Raw genomic sequence first — 17,077 nt, 5'->3', positions numbered from 1 at the left:
CGGGAAAAGGGGAGGATATTAAAGGTGCCTGTCACACTTACACACCCGCGCAAGCATCTTTTGTTTTCATTCAAATCTTTGTTTATCCGGGGAAAGTCAATTGAGCGTGCACTTGTTAAGCAGTGCCATGCTTCTTAGTCACACTGCTGAGACATTCGTAGCTCGGAGCTGCCCGTTACAGCGTCTGTTGGTGGGTCAGTGAGGGTTTCGCTCTGTAGTACCACAAAGTTATAGAAGAGTTACTCACAATCATAGCCCCCTTCTAGCAACACATCCTTCAGGCTTCCATTATACAATGCAGGAATGTATGCTCATATACATACACACAATATGGAAATATGACAACCTGGTCTCACTCCCAAGTCATCAACCACTGCTGTAGGTATCCCTCTAGTGCCATTTCTGGATGTGTCCACCATGGAAGACAGGTGACATAGTAAGAAGAGCCAGAAAGTCCCTATATGGGTGGGTGGGTGGCGCAAACAAACAGGAAAAGAAAACTCAAAGTAAATCATTTCTTTTAGAGGTCCAGAATGTAAGGTTTAGTGGCATCTAGAAGTGTTGTTGCAGATTGCAACTCCCTCGTAATGCATAAACAACACAAATGCCCCTATCTAGAGCCAGTATTTGGTTTGTCCCTTCTGGGCTACTGTAGAAACATAGCTGACTGCATGGAAGGTCTCTATAAAAACAGCTCATTCTAAGATAACAAAAACACAGTGATTCTTATTTTCAGGTGATTATACATTAATGAAAACATACCTATGAATATTATATTCTATTTCTGACAATAGATCCTCCTAAATGTTACACACTGGACTGTAACTCAGGTAACATAGTTACGTTAGGTAAGTTATGTTTTATTCATGTACTTAAGTTATGTCAGGTAAGTTACATCTTTCCTTAAACATAACCAAACTGCAACCCTTTCACAAAGTTAACCACACAAGCTTTATTTTGAACATCTAACTTAACATTACATATTTATTTATTATTTTATCTTTAAGGCGGAGGGCCACTGACCAAGCTGCAGTATTTAATGAGTTGGGAGTGAGAATGTGTTGAATATGACTCACTGATTGTATGCGCAGTGGGGTGGATGTAGGGTGAATGTCACCTTGTTGACCTGAACTTTGCAAGTGGATATGAACTGTGTTTGTCTAAGTGAACATGCCTCATCTACCTTGCATTAGCCCCTTTGCATCTCAGTTTTATCAAGCACAATTTGCAGACTTGCACCATTATTTGGAAATGTTTGCCTATGTTGTCAAGTTGGTAGTATTCTATATGTGGCAAACAGTGGTATAACATACTGTACAATATGTTAAAGATCCCATGAAATTGCTTCATGGTTTTTTGTGGTTTCACCTATTTTCACAATAGACATCATGTTGGGACATCCAATGGAATGTGATTAGACAGTTAAACAGCATTTGGGAAAAAGACTGCAAAGGTTTTTATCCTGGTGTTCAGGACACATATGTTTGCACCTCTGGTAGCAGAAAGACGGATATGTTGCTGATGGCACAAACTGACACCCAAATAGACACCTCTAACTCGTGTTACTGCTGCCAGTGCCAGTTAAGGTTGGAGCCTTTTTAAAGCTTTTTGTCGGAAACGAACCCAGTGTCAAATTTACCTTTCAAACCTGAATTCTTTTGAATCTACTATTGAATCTGATTATGTTTAGCTTTTAATATTTTCAAGTAACTACATTTATAAAAAAAAAAAAACTCAAAAACTCAGTTCAGACCTGTGATCACCCTATGTCAGCTGTAAAAGGTAACACTACAGTTTGCAGCGGCAGCCTAATTAATGTTGACAACCTGTAGCTACAACCTGAAAATGAGATGAGCAGCGGAAGATATGAAATGTTGATTAAATGTATCTGACACATTGAAATAACAGCTGTGGCCTACTTAGTTTTACAACCTTATTTTCACAAGCTACTTGCTCCAAATACTGCATGTCCAGATGCAGAACTATTGAGATGATAAGCGTAAAATATTAATTTGATATTCATTAAAGATTAACTGGGAAATTCTCCTGAAATTGACATGATAGTCAGCAAGACAATTCCTCTAAAATGTTTGTCATTTTGATTGCAAAAGTGACGGTCTTAGCAAACTGGTGTGTATTGGCAATGGAAAACAGTGTAAAATCATAACTGTTGAGACGATGTTGCCCCTACCTTGGTCACATGTCATTTTTCAGTAAATATCTCAGCTTTGTGAGCTATTGTAAGAACTTCAGGCATCCAACCCAAAGTGTCTGTTTCTGTCTTTCTCAGCTCTGATTGGTTGTTTTCATCCAGGTCCGGTTGATTCTTGCAAATCCCTTTAGGAACACTAAAACGAGCCAGAGGAACCAGATTTTTTCCACAGATGTCTGGCTCATATACTACTAGCACACAGTCAAAATTTTAGCAAATATGACAAAAAGTTATTTCTATAAAAGTTACCTACTGCAGCTTTAACACGATATCAGTATTACATTTTTAAATATGACAATTATCGTACATGGTGACACTCCTAATCCAGAGATATATCGACACATAAAGATGGATTTGGTTATTCTTTACATTTCTTATTACATCTAGCCTTCATTATACAGCAACAGCATGAACAAAGAAATACTTTCCCTCTACTCTAAATTTCCTAAACACTTAACACAGATTTTTGTTTTTAAAAACTATTGGCAGGGTTAGCATTAGCAGGTTAAAATGAAATAAACACAGTGATGGAGCTGCTCAGAGTTCTTCTTTGGTCACTTTTTGGATGATGCTAATCACCTAAGCTATTAGCACGCAAAACCGGACAGAGCTACGTAACATAAAATACATTTGGTGCCTTTTCATCACATGACATCATCAAATCAATGGGACACCCACGCCACAAACACACACACGTGCACCCGCCTGTCAAAAAGCCACAACGCCGTCAATTCCTCTCTATGGAGCTCAAGGAGACAATTAGCAAACAGAGGTGACATGGTAAACAGGTGCAAGCCATTATTCCTGGAGCTGGAGGAGCGTGGCCACCCCATCTCTCATGGTGATGGGCTGTTATAGTGTGTGTACTGTACGCGCGTGTCACTGAGTGATTGGAGATCATATGACAAGAACAAGTGAGGGATATGTCTGCTTTGTGGGGTTAGGATGCTTCATCCCGCCTAGTTGTCTGTAATCAGGTTGTTGCTGCTCATGCAACAGGAATAAGACTTTCTCACATTCGTCTTTGTCCCCCTTAAATCTAGACACGTATCTCAAACATTCCTCCTCTCCTCCTCTCTCCAATAACTACTCTTACCGCCCTCACTTCACTGTTTTATTTTAATTCGCAAAAGACCGTCATCCTGAGAGTTGGCTTCCTGAGAAACAGAGAAAGAGATGAGGGGGTCAAGCGGGTTTGTAGAAATTGATTGCTTGCAAAGTGCTAATCAATGGAAACCTTTTCTCTTGAAGCTGGAAAATTCGTGTTATAACATTTATTATAAGATTCAGAGCAGCGGGGTTTAAACATATATGGCAGCTGTCCTCTGAGGGACAAGCAGAGACAGCGGCCTGCATTCACACACGCCTCACTAAAGTGCAAAATGAAGACATATTTATCTGCTAATGTAACATTCAGATGATATCATTTTTGATCAGATTTCACACACACACACACACACACACACACACACACACACACACACACACACACACATACACACACACACTCCATACCTTAATGATAATAATATGATTCTACATTTCTCCAGTCGATCCGTGCCTCGGTGATGGTCTGTTGTTTTGAAACACATTTCGTCGGCTGTAGTTTTATTAATCAAATATAGCATGGGTGAGTCATGTCGTTTTGGCTTGTGTCATATCGGAGGTATGTGCCACAGATTTCCCTCATATTGGAAGCAGAGCTAACACATGCTCCCCTTGATGCATTCTCACACCATTTCTCACACAGAGCACTCACACACAAACTTGCAGATGCACACAAACACACACACACACCGATGACTTATATAGAAAGAGATTCGTAAACAGACCTGCTCATACATATACACAACCACACACGGATGAGCATTTACAGACACACACATAAGACGTTGACATACCAAAGCTGCTGCAGAAAAAAAGGGAAACGGCAGTTGGTTCCAATGAATGTGTATGTATAGCTGTGGTGTAAAAGTACATTTAGTTTGAGGTACTTTACTTGAATAGCTCCATTTTATGTCATTTACTTTTATTCCACTACTTATAATAGGTAAATATATTACTCCACTGCATTTATTTGACAGTTATAGTTAGTAGTTACTGTGCATATTATGATTTTACAGACAAAACACATGATCCGCATGTCAAATATCATTCATTTATATCGATTGAACTACTACATTTGTTAGGGAAGTTGAATGATCTCCACATTGACCAGCTACAACAGTTGTGTACACTGTATATTATGATATAACACTGACACTGACAGGGGTCATTCTGCAGCACGGTGTACACTTTTGAAACTATAAGTAGTAAAATGATCTTTTTTGATTTAAGAAAAATTCTGAATGCTTTTACTTGTAACAATGTATTTCTATATTGTGTTATTGCTGCTCAAATCTGAAGACTTCTTCCTCTCTTCTACCTCTGACCTATACAAAATAGAAATTCTAAACTTTGAAGCACGTTTTAAATGGTTTTACCCTATATAAAATATGTTTAGACACTATTATTATTGCCACATACCATCAATCTCTGATGTTTTTATTGTGCATTCCAGGAATGATTAAGAGTAAAATACTACTTTGATGTACCCACATAGCCTCAGCCTGGCTTCTATTTCTTTGCAGTGATTTCTTACATTTCCCAGAATGCCTTTTAATATACCCCAAAGAATGGTTCTGAACTTGTCTGAACTCTTGTCTGTAGGTAGTCAGATCATTTGTGGATTTGTGTTTGTGGTCACAGCTTTTACTGGAACACAGCTCTTCCTCTGGCTGCAATGCATTTTGGAATTTTGAGGCCGCTGACAGTGGGGAAACAGGTGTCACATTCACTTTCACTAAAATTGATTTCTTCCTTTACAACAAACAAAATGGGTTTAGACAGAATTCTTTTTTTTTTTATTATTCCGAGTGATGCACACCAAAACCTGTCATTGATATCACTGCTGGAAGTATCAAACTACAAACTGTAAGCTACACTCCATTTTAGGATGTGTTTTTTTTTCGGTAAGAAGACATAAAAAGAACAACATAAGGTGCAGGGGTGGTGGGTAGAGAGGGGTCAATTTTCCCACAGTTTCCTCCTCAGTGTTGTTGGGTTAAGATTGTCACTGCTGTGTGGTACTCTACCCCGCTGGTATAAATAAGACATGATTGGCATCACAGCAGAGGAGAAACTCTCTCTCTCTCTCTCTCTCTCTCTCACTCCGTCTCTCTCTTTATCTCTGTCTCTCTCTCTGACAGCCTTCATTTGCTGGAGGAGTGGCAGACTTGGTGGGAGTTAATGATTATAATTATTTCGCTTTTTTTATTTTTTTTTTTACATTGTGGGATAATTATTTAAGAGGTTCGTGTAGTCATTGTTGTAATCAGTAAAGAGAGATTACAGAAAATCCGCATGCCAACAGATGGCACTTCGCTGTTGTTGTTGCTTCATATTAAACCCAGTGCAGCACACTCGGTAGCAGGCAGGCAAGAGTGAGGGGACAATCAGAAAGGGGCCAAATTATAAAACAATTTGTCCTTCATCATAAATCAATTTATCATATCACTCCACCCCAGAGAAGAAAAGGAATCAGAAGTGGTTAGCGTCGTGTGTGTGTTCAATCCCAAACCAGCTATCCCACTAACACACTCATCTTCCCACAATGCTGGGGTTTTGGGGCATGATGGGAGTTGGTACAGAAAAGCCCTTCAACGCAACAAACAGTATTTGACCAGAGAGCCCCAACCCCATGACTTTATCTATTAGCACTGCAGTGCGCTGCCATGGTGGTTCACACGCAACCCAATTCACAAAGAAGGTCAGCGCTTGTTAGCTTCGCTCCTCTGGGACAGCGGCTGCCTCAACCACCTCCTGGCCTGCGAGCTGGTGCCACTTTCACTTTACGCCCACATTTGCATGTTATTTCTGTTTTTACCTCTATTTATGTATTTCTTGACAAGTGAGAGAGAAAGAGATAAATACAAAGTGAGGCGAGGGCACTTGCTATCCAGGGTCGGGGAGCAGGAGGAGCACCAAGGCCGCTGGCCTACATTCCTGACTAATTGTATAATTGGAAAAGCTCTCCAAATGAGCAAGCGAGCACCCCTCCCCACCCCCCTCAAACCCCCCTCACCGACCACCTCACCCCTACTCACTTAACACCCCCCCACCCACACACACACGCACGGCCTTCAAAGCAAATCACAAAAGAGCATTTTGGGAATAATAATAATTTCAAAAAGCGTCCATTATTAATCCCACACACCAGCATCCCTGGCAGCAGCAGCTAGGCTGGTTAGCAACCCCCCTCTCATTATGGCATACAGTAGTTAGCTATCTGTTGGTGTCGCACTGGTGTTAAATAAAGTTAAAAGGTGGGTAAACAATGAGGCCCATTGTTAACCTGTTAATGTACACACTATAATTTTATCATTTCCTTTACAGCACTCAAAGTACTAGCTGAGCAGAGCACAAACCCATTGAAACTGTCCAGATTGTCTGTCAAAGTATGAGGCTACAGAGTGAGTTTTTCTTAACATACTTTTCATACTTTTACACTCTTTTAATCTTTTAATAGTTAGTCACTAGGGGTAGCTTGTTTTTTTTTTTTTTTTTTCCAGGAAACAGCTCTTGAGCAATAGGTTAGGAATTTCATATCTTCATATTTTTTGACACACACATATTCTGGACTGTTACAATATAGATTCATTAAGAAAGATGGCAATCTGTTGCTTTTTCTTGGTCCAATAATTCCATTGTGTAGACCTGAGAGACATTTTATAATCTTATGGGATAAACCCTTAGTGACTAAATCTAGTATGATACAGAAATGGCTGCATCTCAAAAAGTATAATATCAAAGGCTTGGTAACATTGGATTCAGAACAACTTCAATTTCAGTAACTTGTGCTTTGGGGAAATCGGTTAAATGAATGTTGAACTTATTTATTTTCTTTATTTTTGCATTTTTAAAACAAATTATGCTTGGTCTACCAATTAAAGCATGATAAATATGTGGAATAAAAAATGCTGATTTGTTATGTACAGCCACATGTTTCCAGTAGATTTTGTGTTTCCATCTCAAACAGAAAAAACCTCTGCAATGCTTTTCCCTTAATATATGAAATATTGTTAATTGGGTTAATTCAAACTTTATTTCTTAAAGTACTCAATGAAAGATTTTTTCACACTTTGGAAAGTTCCTCCAGAGCTGCAGAAAGCATATTTCAACTGTTTATACTAGTCATGATGAGTAAACTGAATTTCATGTGTAAAATCGAGTTCGCTAATTTTGTGACCGCTGCAAATTTGATTGAAGAAGTACTCATGTAAACTTTTTTTTCATAAATAATATTATGCCAAATATGGGCTGACCTACCTGTGTGCTGTGTTGGCGCTCCTATTTTACTGTTAGTACTAGAGCTCATGGTCAAATTGGATTTCCTGATTTATGGCCCCTGCCACGCGCCGTTCATTTCCATGGCTACTGAGGGAGGGGGGGGGTTGGGTGGCAGGGGGTGCGAGGGGGAATGATTTCTGAGGTCGACAGTGGTGTCTAACAGGATTGCGGGGTGCCGTTAAAACGAAGCCGTTAATTAATGCTATTGATCAGCAAAAAATAGAGGCAAATGTGATTTGCATACAGCCAAAGTGATCAATGCATTAACCGATTTTTTTTTCTCCCCCCTTCTGAAATCTGATTTCCTGAGTTTTCAAAGTGAAAGAGAGAGAGTTCAGACTAATGTGGATCGATCGGGCTTCTCTCAGACAAGAATACAAAGCATTTTATTAGCCGGTGAAGGGTGAAACATACCAGGAGAGAAGACGCAGTTTGAAGTTGGGTTATGTATTTATGTCTCACTTCAACAAGGAGACAGAGAAGTGCCATCTTCTGCCTTTACATATCTGTTAAAACTATTATCGACATTGTCACACACCCCGCCTCCCATAGTGTACAGAAAACATGGTAATAAGGTGATATTTCTGCAGGGCCAAACTAAATCTGTTTTTTAAAAGGCAACAATGTAAAAAGAAAAAAGAAAAACATCAATGACAATAACAACAGGGGCATGAAAAAAAAAAAAACACAAGAGGTGTTAAAAAAGCAATATGTTGTTTTTTTTGCCTCCTTTCTCTCCCTCTCTGTCAAGAGCAGCTTATTATAGCGTATTGATTTATAAAGCTTTAAATGTGATCCTTCATGTCCAAGTCAAGGGCAGGGAGTGAAAGAGAAAGGGAGAAGAGAGGGGAGGGAGGGCAAAAGAAAGGGAGAGGGAGAAGGAAAGAAAGAAAGAAAGACAGACGAAGGCGAAGGGAAAAAGGCGTCTGGAGACGGATAGAGATAGAAAGAGAGCGTCCACGACATGGGGAAGTGACAGCAAGGCATTTTCAGAGCCGCTCTGGAACACAAAAGGGTAATTGTTTTAGCCCAGATGTTGCTTTCGCACAACAAGCAGGATACAATGTTCCTACTGAGCTGATGAGCCCAATCAGTGAAATGATTAAAAATTGATTTTGTCCCTGTAATTACAGTATGTAAACTACTTAGCCGGGATTGCAAAGGAAGTGATTTTCTAATTACGTATATACTCTGGTGTCTAATGATTGGTTTTTTGAAGTAATGAAGAGAGGGTCCTAACGACTCCACTGTGTTCTGTTGTTGAAGGGAGAAGGCTAGAGAAGGGGAGTTGGGGGGGTGGGTTGGCGGTGGTGGGTAGGTGGGGAGCATCGTTAGGGCAAGACAGCAGGCTTGGATACAAAAGGGGGATGAAAATTGAATTTTTGCCAGCCAGTGCTAGCACGCTAACACGGGGGCCCTGTGTTCGTTTGCATGGGATCTGGAAGCTAAATGGAGGCTGTGACTTCTCATGGGGGTCGCCAGGCCCTAACCAGCCCCGGCAATCTGGACCCTGCAATTATAACCTCAGGGGGGTTAGGGATTCAGGACATCACACATGCACAGGAGAATTAGCACTCGTGCTGGACTCAAGCACACAGACATATAGCGAGTCCCTTCTGCTCTGTATATGTTCCACCAAGCCTCACTTAAACAACTAACTTTTGATAGAAGCTGGCTCTTTAGGATTAGAGCCCCCGACTGAAGTAAACTCAGAAGGATCCAGCAGTTGGACCTGTGATCCTGTGATGGAATATGCACAGCAATGGTCTTATTTTAATATATTGTCATTTACATGGCTGTTAGTCTGAGCTGAATCTAACCACCTACTGGCTCCAGTGTTATATTTAGCATACAGACATGAGAGTGGTATCAATCATCTAATCTAACTCTTGCCAAGAAAGCAAACAAGCTTATTTCCCCAAATGTTGAACTATTCCCTTAAGTACTGAATTGAACCCTTGCCCATATCAATTTTGCAGCAACATCCTTACTTGGTCTCGTGTGACAAGCACCTGACAGTGGCTAATCTTAGCTAATATTAACATACTTCATACAAATGTAGCTGTGTAATTGGCATTACTGAGTCTCCTACTACATTATAGCATTCACCATTATTCCATAACATTGGCTGTTCAGCAAGTTATATAGGCTCTATGACAAAATGAAATCTCAAGTCAGCAAGTGGACCATGACTTTAGATTGCTGTTTTCAAGGCCAGGATAGAGCTTTAACTCCCTTACATAGGCGTACTTTAAAGGTCCAGTACGTAGGATTTATTGGCACTTCTTTTCCTAGGATGGCAAATAGTCTGGACCTGATATTCTCAGCCTAACCCTAACCAATCTCACTCATCATGCCTAAACCTAACCATCCCAAATAATCATTGTAACCAGTGCTAGCCAGTCAGAGGCAGAATAGGGTGGGTCATTCCTCTGCCGTCCTCGTAAAAGAAAATGACCATAGAAACATGGTGGGTCAACATGGCAGACTCAATCTAAGGTAACAAAAACACAATTCTTATATTCAGGTGATTATACACTAATAAAAACATACCTATGAATATTATATTCCATTTCTGACAATAGATCATCCTAAATGTTACACACTGTAAACCTCCTTTTCAAAATTGAGAAATTTAAAAATGGTCTGAAATTAGGAAACCAAGCAGCAGTACGTTCTAGAATTTTTGAACGTATTAGCATGCTCGCTGCCTCCCTCTACCACATATTTTGGGTGAAGAGTAAATAGGAAAGAGCATATATGTCACAATATAAATTTATTCAGTTTCACTTTCATTAGAATGTGGCTTAAACTGGTGTAAAAAAACAAAAAGATTATGTTTATATCCCCTTAATTTTTAACCAAAATAAGGATGGGTTTAATTTTTATTTTAGACTTGGAATGACATCAGGTAAAATCCTGACTGACCTCTGACAAACTATACATTGCTTGAAATGTTGCTTTCTGTGCCAACCTCTTTGGCATTCTCAGATCACTCTGACAACAGTTGGTTATTTTGTAACAGGACAGAAAAATATTTGTCCCCCATGTCTGTGTCTCTAGATGTGGTTCAGTATGACTCAGTCTAATTCTTAGATTTTGATAATAAACTCCAAGCAAAAGAGAGCAGAGCCCAGTTTCCCAATAATGATCGATCTTAGAAGTTAAGAGCGTTTTCTAAGAGTGTTTCTGCAATTGCTCTTAAATTTCTTGATATATTTCCCCAGGCAGTGCTTAGGAATGAGTGCATGTGCATGCCGCCAAGAGCTTCTTAATGTTGGCTGTCCGTGGTGCTGAAGATGATAGTGAATACACTATAAAGTAACTTCACATACATAACTGCCTGTATCCATCTTAAAAATGCATATACACAAAGTGTAAGTGTTACACAAAAAAAATGATTTACATATATGAAAACTAAATGTGCAGCAAACAGTTTACAGCTTTCAGCTTGCTGCCCAGGGTGGAACTAAGAAAGCCAACCGATTTTGCTGCTGCTCGAGGCAGACGTTCCTCTTAAGCTCATATGAAACCTAAAACAAAGCAGTGGTGCTTCCTGTAGGTTTCATAGATACAGTATGCAGGTCATATTGTGGATGTCATTTTCAGATAATTTCTGTATCAAACCTGCTGTATGTCAATGTAAGGCAAATAACATTTGGAGATGAAATGAAAAGAACCTCCAAGAATATCTATATATATCAGGAAAGTGGCGCTTCAGCCAAAACGCCAGAGGGGCATGATGATGACATAAATTGTGCAACAATCAATTGTTGATAGTATGTGTGTGTAAATGTAATGTAAAATTTAATTCAATCAGATGTCACTTAACAAAGAACATCAGTGCTCATAATAAAAGCCTTAAAAGGTGAACTAAAAAAAAGAAAAGTTAAAAGAAAACGTGCCATCTTTAGTTCCTCTTCTTAGAGTGGGTATGATCATTTTTAGAGTGTCTTCAGTCATGAGGCTTTTGGGAAATACCTCTTAAGCTTAAGAAGGTTCATAAGATGGATTCTTACGATCATCTTAGCATTAAGATGCTTTTGGGAAACTGGGGCCCGGGATAATGACTGAAATCAAGATTTCAAGAACAGTAACCATTTTAATTAAGGCGTGTCATTTTCAGGCCGGTGCACAAAAAGTGGGTGCATATTGAATCTGCTCGCTCATGTAGGAAAGCGTCTCTTTCTCTCTCCTAGTTTCTCCTCTGTTGCCCTCTCTTTCCCTGTCAACCACAACTTGATGGGGCGTCAGAGATGCAACCTTTGACTTGGGTTGTAAATAAGAATCAAGCGTCGAGTCCGGCGCACAGTGTTATTGTGGCGAGGCATGGAGACAACCAAGGAGTCACTCTATCAGACAGGGAATATAGAGATAAACTTACAGGGTCGCAGAGCACATAAAGAGCACATAAATCATATCACACAGAATGAGTCACTGCCTCAACCATGGCTGTGCTTCCTTCTCCTCTGCTCTTAACATATCCAACAAAGCCTGAACACATTTCCTTATCCTTATCTTCTGCTCAATATTCAATATTTAATTGTGACTTTGTTCATTTATTTTTTTTTAAGAATTCTTATGGAGAAATAAAAGGACCTGAGTTAAGCCTCTGATTATTGGGAGGGAAAGATCTGTGGTTTTTAGTTCCTTGGGAACATTAATAAGTGACAGAAAGCTAGATTAAGAAAGCTGGGATGCGGCTAGAAAGAAAAACGACAAAGCTTTGAAATGCTGCCAGTATCACCAACTGCACTCTTCTGACACAGCTGATTGTAAGAGAAGCCGATAGCGCAGACGGCGTAGGCCTTTAATAATTCATTTAGTTAGGCTATGATCTATCATTTTGTACCTTTTGACATGCGATATTGAAATTTAATATTGCATCAATACAAATGATATATTGCCAGTCGTCAGAAGAAAGGATGTGGATTGCAAAAAGATCTCTGCAAATGTCTTTTCACTCCTCTCTCTCTTCCCTCTCCAAAGCTTCATTGTACTCTAGTAGAAAGGCATAAGAGAAACATCTGTCTTTTTTCTCCCCCCTTTACTCCCGGCTTTGATATGTGTGTTTAAAAAAAATGACAACTTAAAATGCTCAGGGAGAAAGTCTCCTGCTCAAACCAGAGTCAAGAGAGGCTTGGAAAGAAAAAAAGAAGAAGAGGGGGGGTGGGTGAGAAGCAGACGGAACATGACAGCAGTGGCTGAGGGAGACGTCACACGTTGTCAAGGTCTTTGACATGACTCTTTAGTGCGGTGAAATCCCACAGGCGATATTCGGGCTGCGAGCGGAGCGTTAGGTGCTGGGAACCAAAGGCTGCTGTTGTGGTGTCAGTCTAGCCTGGCTCCCAGACTGCTTCATGTGTGCAGTCTGCTCAGCGAGATAGGGATGCATCGATAGCAACACTGGCTGATGTCAGTCTGAAGTAGATTATATGTGTCAGAGGATTTCCTCTCCACTAAATGCTGCTACCAAGGGAGACATGGCAAAAAAAATTTTTTAAAAAAATTCCTAATGCAAAATTTTCTGCATTTTCTGCCTTTTCACATATAGACGCTAAAACAGTTCAGATTTCCATCTTTTTAAAATAATGCCACACGAATAAAAGAAGCTAATATCAGTGCTGCTCAAGACAGGTCATCACACTGGATACAGTATTTGGTCTCAGACAGTTCAATATTTGCAGCACCGTTTATATTAAGTTAAGTTATCCTTTATTGATCCCCGTAGGGAAATTCGTTCTCTGCATTTAAGTGAGTAGCCACTGTGCGCCCGACGCCAGGGCACTGACAGGAGACTATAATATATATGTTTTTGATAATGGGAGAAAACAGAGATCTACAGAAATCCACACAAACACTGAAATCCAACAATCCAATCACATTCCCAGAAACGCTTAGATTCAGTGAATGGAAATATTCCATCACTTTTATTTTAACAAACCAAACTGGATTTTAAGTTGTAAGTCTGAATTTCGGGGAGAAGGAGCACAACTACCAATTTTGCGGGGATTAGCAGAAAAGTAATGTAACTAGTATTGTAGTAAATGCTGTTGGCAGGAAGTAAATAAATATTAATACTAATAATTATTATTATTCTTCTGAAAAGAGTAATGAGTTATAAATTACATTTGGTGAGGGATCACTTTCTTTATCATGAACCACAGTGAAAAGCTAACAGTTAGGTTTAAAGGAAGAGAAAGGTGTTTGCTAATCTATCATCTTGGCAGTTAAGAGAGAGAGAGCTGGCTAGCAACTACACTATGGTTAAGGTTAAGGAAAGGATATGGTTATGGTAGATAAACTAAAGTTAGGGTTAGGCAACTTAAACATGTGGTTAGTGTTAGGGAAAGATCATGGTTACGGTCAACTGTGAATCAGATCCACCACCTTGACCTCCACACCACCACTTTCCCCCTGTTAGGCACACTTCCTGTTTTGGCATTGAACGCTGGCATTGGAATGTAAACCTTAAAGGTCCAGTGTGTAACATTTAGGAGGATCTATTAGCAGAAATGTTTTTTTTTAGTGTATAATCACCTTAAAATAAGCATCTCTTCTATGGAGTCATGTTTCTACAGTCGCTCAGAATGTACAAACCAACATGGCTCTAAGTAGGGCCTTATGCATTTTTTGAGAGTTTTGCAGCCACCGGAAGGCTGAGCTGTATTCAGATGGTTGCAATCTGCAGTGTCATTGCTAGATGCCACTAAACCCCATATACTGGTCCTTTAAACAGCGTGGTTCAGACCCTGCTGGGCCCCTTTCAGGTTTGTTGTGTTGTGTCTAGGTGAAATTTGATTTGTTTCTCCCAGAAAAGCCACTGGGTTTACCAGTTTGAAAACCTGAAGCACAATCTACTGGCAGCCCAGAGAGTGGCGACATCCTCCGATCAGGTGCAGCAATGGTTAATGGATCACCTATATTATATTCAGATATATTCAGATCACCTATATATTTATTGTATTGCAGTTTTACCAAAATCACATTTAACTAACCTTTTAGAAAAAGGAGAAAATATATGTATGTATATATATCACATATAGCACTAGCAGTAAGGTTACGCTTTGGTGTTTTGAAGTCTGGTGACACCAAATAATCTTGCAAATGTAGTTTGGTTTCATCAGAGTTTGAAATGGCGTTTGACTGCATATATCCCTGCTGTATGCAAAGAAAAACATGAACTGAAGCTCTTCATGCTCTAGAGCTCAACTAAACTGCTGCAGACATGCTTGGTGTGAACGTATCCTAACACCGCTTCATCACCATCCACTGACTGCCCATGTCGCACTCATTGTAAAAAGAAAAAAATATGGCTTGTGATGGGCTTGATGATTACAGATGACGGCGTTGATGATGATAGTGATGCTGTCGTGGCAATAATGATTACAACAGTATAGAAGGTTGTCATGACGGTGATGCTCGAAATCATTCTTCACTAGTGAATTATTACATATTCAGCTAAGATGCACCTAACTTTTACAGCTCTGACGCGTTTCCTCTGTAGGTGCAAATATATTTCATCAGACAGATCAAAGTGAGTGTGTGTAATGTGTGTTTCGCCGTCGACTACGACATCTTTTCACGCAACTTTGTGGGTGAATCAGAGACGCTGACCTGTTATTATGTGTGTTTGTGCACACCCGTGTCACTCTTGTTCCAGAGAACGGATGAGTGTGTGCAGCTGTGTCATTAACACCACGTTTGTCTCCATATATTTGCATTTCTACCACTGATATACGGATGTCAATTAAACAGGGGAAGGAAAAAACAGTTTAGGTGACGATCCCTGCATGCATTTCTGCCCTATTTATAACAGCCCCTCCCTGATTTCCTCATGGCCTGCTCACAATAGTGTCAACAACACTTGACACTATTTCCCAGCGAGGCTGCCTGTTTCACGCACTGCATTTGCTTTGTTGATAGCACTCAAAAAGGATGTTTTATAAAAATGCGTAGTGTAAAAACAGCACATTGTTGCTAATTTCTTCATCTTCGTCTTCCAGGAATGTTGACCTTTAGCTGTGCCCTGACACTGCTCTGAACATCTAGGAAGTCTGCCATGGTTGTAGGTGTCTGGGTATGTTAACAGTGGGGAAGAAAGGCACAGTGAGAGAGAGAATTAGGTGCAGTTAGGAGGTGCCTTGGGTCGTGGTGTGCCTCCCCGCTCTCTGCCTTATGTCAAGGCTTTATTATTTCACGTGCCAAGGTCCTGACCTGATGTACCCGGGATCTGCCTTCCTCGCACTTTCCAGAAAGCAGATTTTGACACAACAGCTTGTTGAAAACCTGCGCAAATGCAAGACACCCCCAAAAATTGGAGCATCACTGACGGTTGCTATGCGAATGGTAGTGTTGAAAGAATTAATTGAACAGTGTACCAACAGAGATAATTGATTAATTGTTTAAGCCATTCATGGAAAAGTGAAAATTGCCAAGTGTTTCCTCTCCGTGGTTTTGAATTGAATATCTTTGTACTGTTGATTGGACAAAACTGGAAACTTTAAGACAAGGCATGTTTATTTGTGATTTTATCATAACCTTTAGAAACAACAAAAGAAAAATCTATTAAAAATAATAAAATACATTTTAATACATTATCTTGGGCTGTGGGAAATTTATAATTTCTTTTCCAATATCGCGTAAACCAAATAAGTAATTGATTATTTGAATTACTATTGAAAGATTTATCAAAACTGAAATGAATATATCATGAATGAATACACTCATTGCTGCAACCCTCTTGCATTGCTTGGTGAAATTGGGAATCAGTTGAAAAACCTTCCTGATGTCACTTTTCAAGAGGTTCCAAAGCTAATATGACTTTTTGATTACCCATAATATCGCACTTGGACAGGTTTTCTGCTTATTTTGGTGCATATTTCTCATTTTTTCTTGGTTGCTGCTTCGGGTTGTCTTTAAGTCTTTGCTTGCAAAATCTTTCTTACTATCTGGTTCCTTCCTTTCTTCCTCTTGCCTCAGGGGTGCGTTCGGCAGGTCAACACCTCAGCGGGTGGGTCGTTGTGGGCCAGGTGACCTTTGTCTGTCATTGTTTTGCTCCTCACACCTCACCCAGGGAGAAGGGGAAGGAGCTTAGTGCCTTACACCTGCCACTGGCTTTACTGTCATAGTGCGCTTGATTTTGGTGTGCCAAGGGCAGCAGAGAGGGTCCCAAATGATTTACATACATAGCCAACCAACAGTTGGTAGATATTAGACACCTTTGGAGAGCGAACACTGTGGGTACAGTGACTTGAACCTCTGATGGCCCTTGTGTTAGCTCTGAGCCACGCGCAACCATGTTGAAAAGAACCAAAACAAGCAGCTGCTATGTAGATAACCGTAACGAAAGTGACGTTAGATTCCAAATGCGATTTACACTCCTGCGCGCGAGATAAATCAAACGCACCTCAAGTGAATAAGGGGATGGAGATGAAATGAAATACCCAAATGCTGCCTCCACTGGGGCCTGATTGA

The 17,077-nt window shown here is 40.0% G+C and overlaps 1 protein-coding gene across 8 annotated transcripts in view; it reads left to right on the top strand.

Annotated features, from left to right (window-relative positions):
* znf536 (zinc finger protein 536) overlaps positions 1-17,077 on the top strand; it is a 229,003-nt gene that overhangs the window by 25,468 nt on the left and 186,458 nt on the right. Inside the window, exon 1 of one of the 8 annotated variants that reach the window (XM_051379886.1) lies at positions 7-24. The exons of 6 other annotated variants lie outside the window; for them this stretch is intronic. The gene's annotated coding sequence lies outside the window, so the exon portion shown is untranslated. Of the gene's footprint in view, positions 1-6; positions 25-6,703; positions 6,724-17,077 lie in introns of those variants that run through there. One more of the 8 variants, XM_051379882.1, reaches the window with a different exon arrangement.

The sequence above is a fragment of the Dicentrarchus labrax genome, unplaced genomic scaffold (genome assembly GCF_905237075.1).
Source record: "Dicentrarchus labrax unplaced genomic scaffold, dlabrax2021, whole genome shotgun sequence".
Taxonomy (NCBI): domain Eukaryota; kingdom Metazoa; phylum Chordata; class Actinopteri; family Moronidae; genus Dicentrarchus; species Dicentrarchus labrax.
This window is presented reverse-complemented; position numbering and strand designations above follow the sequence as displayed.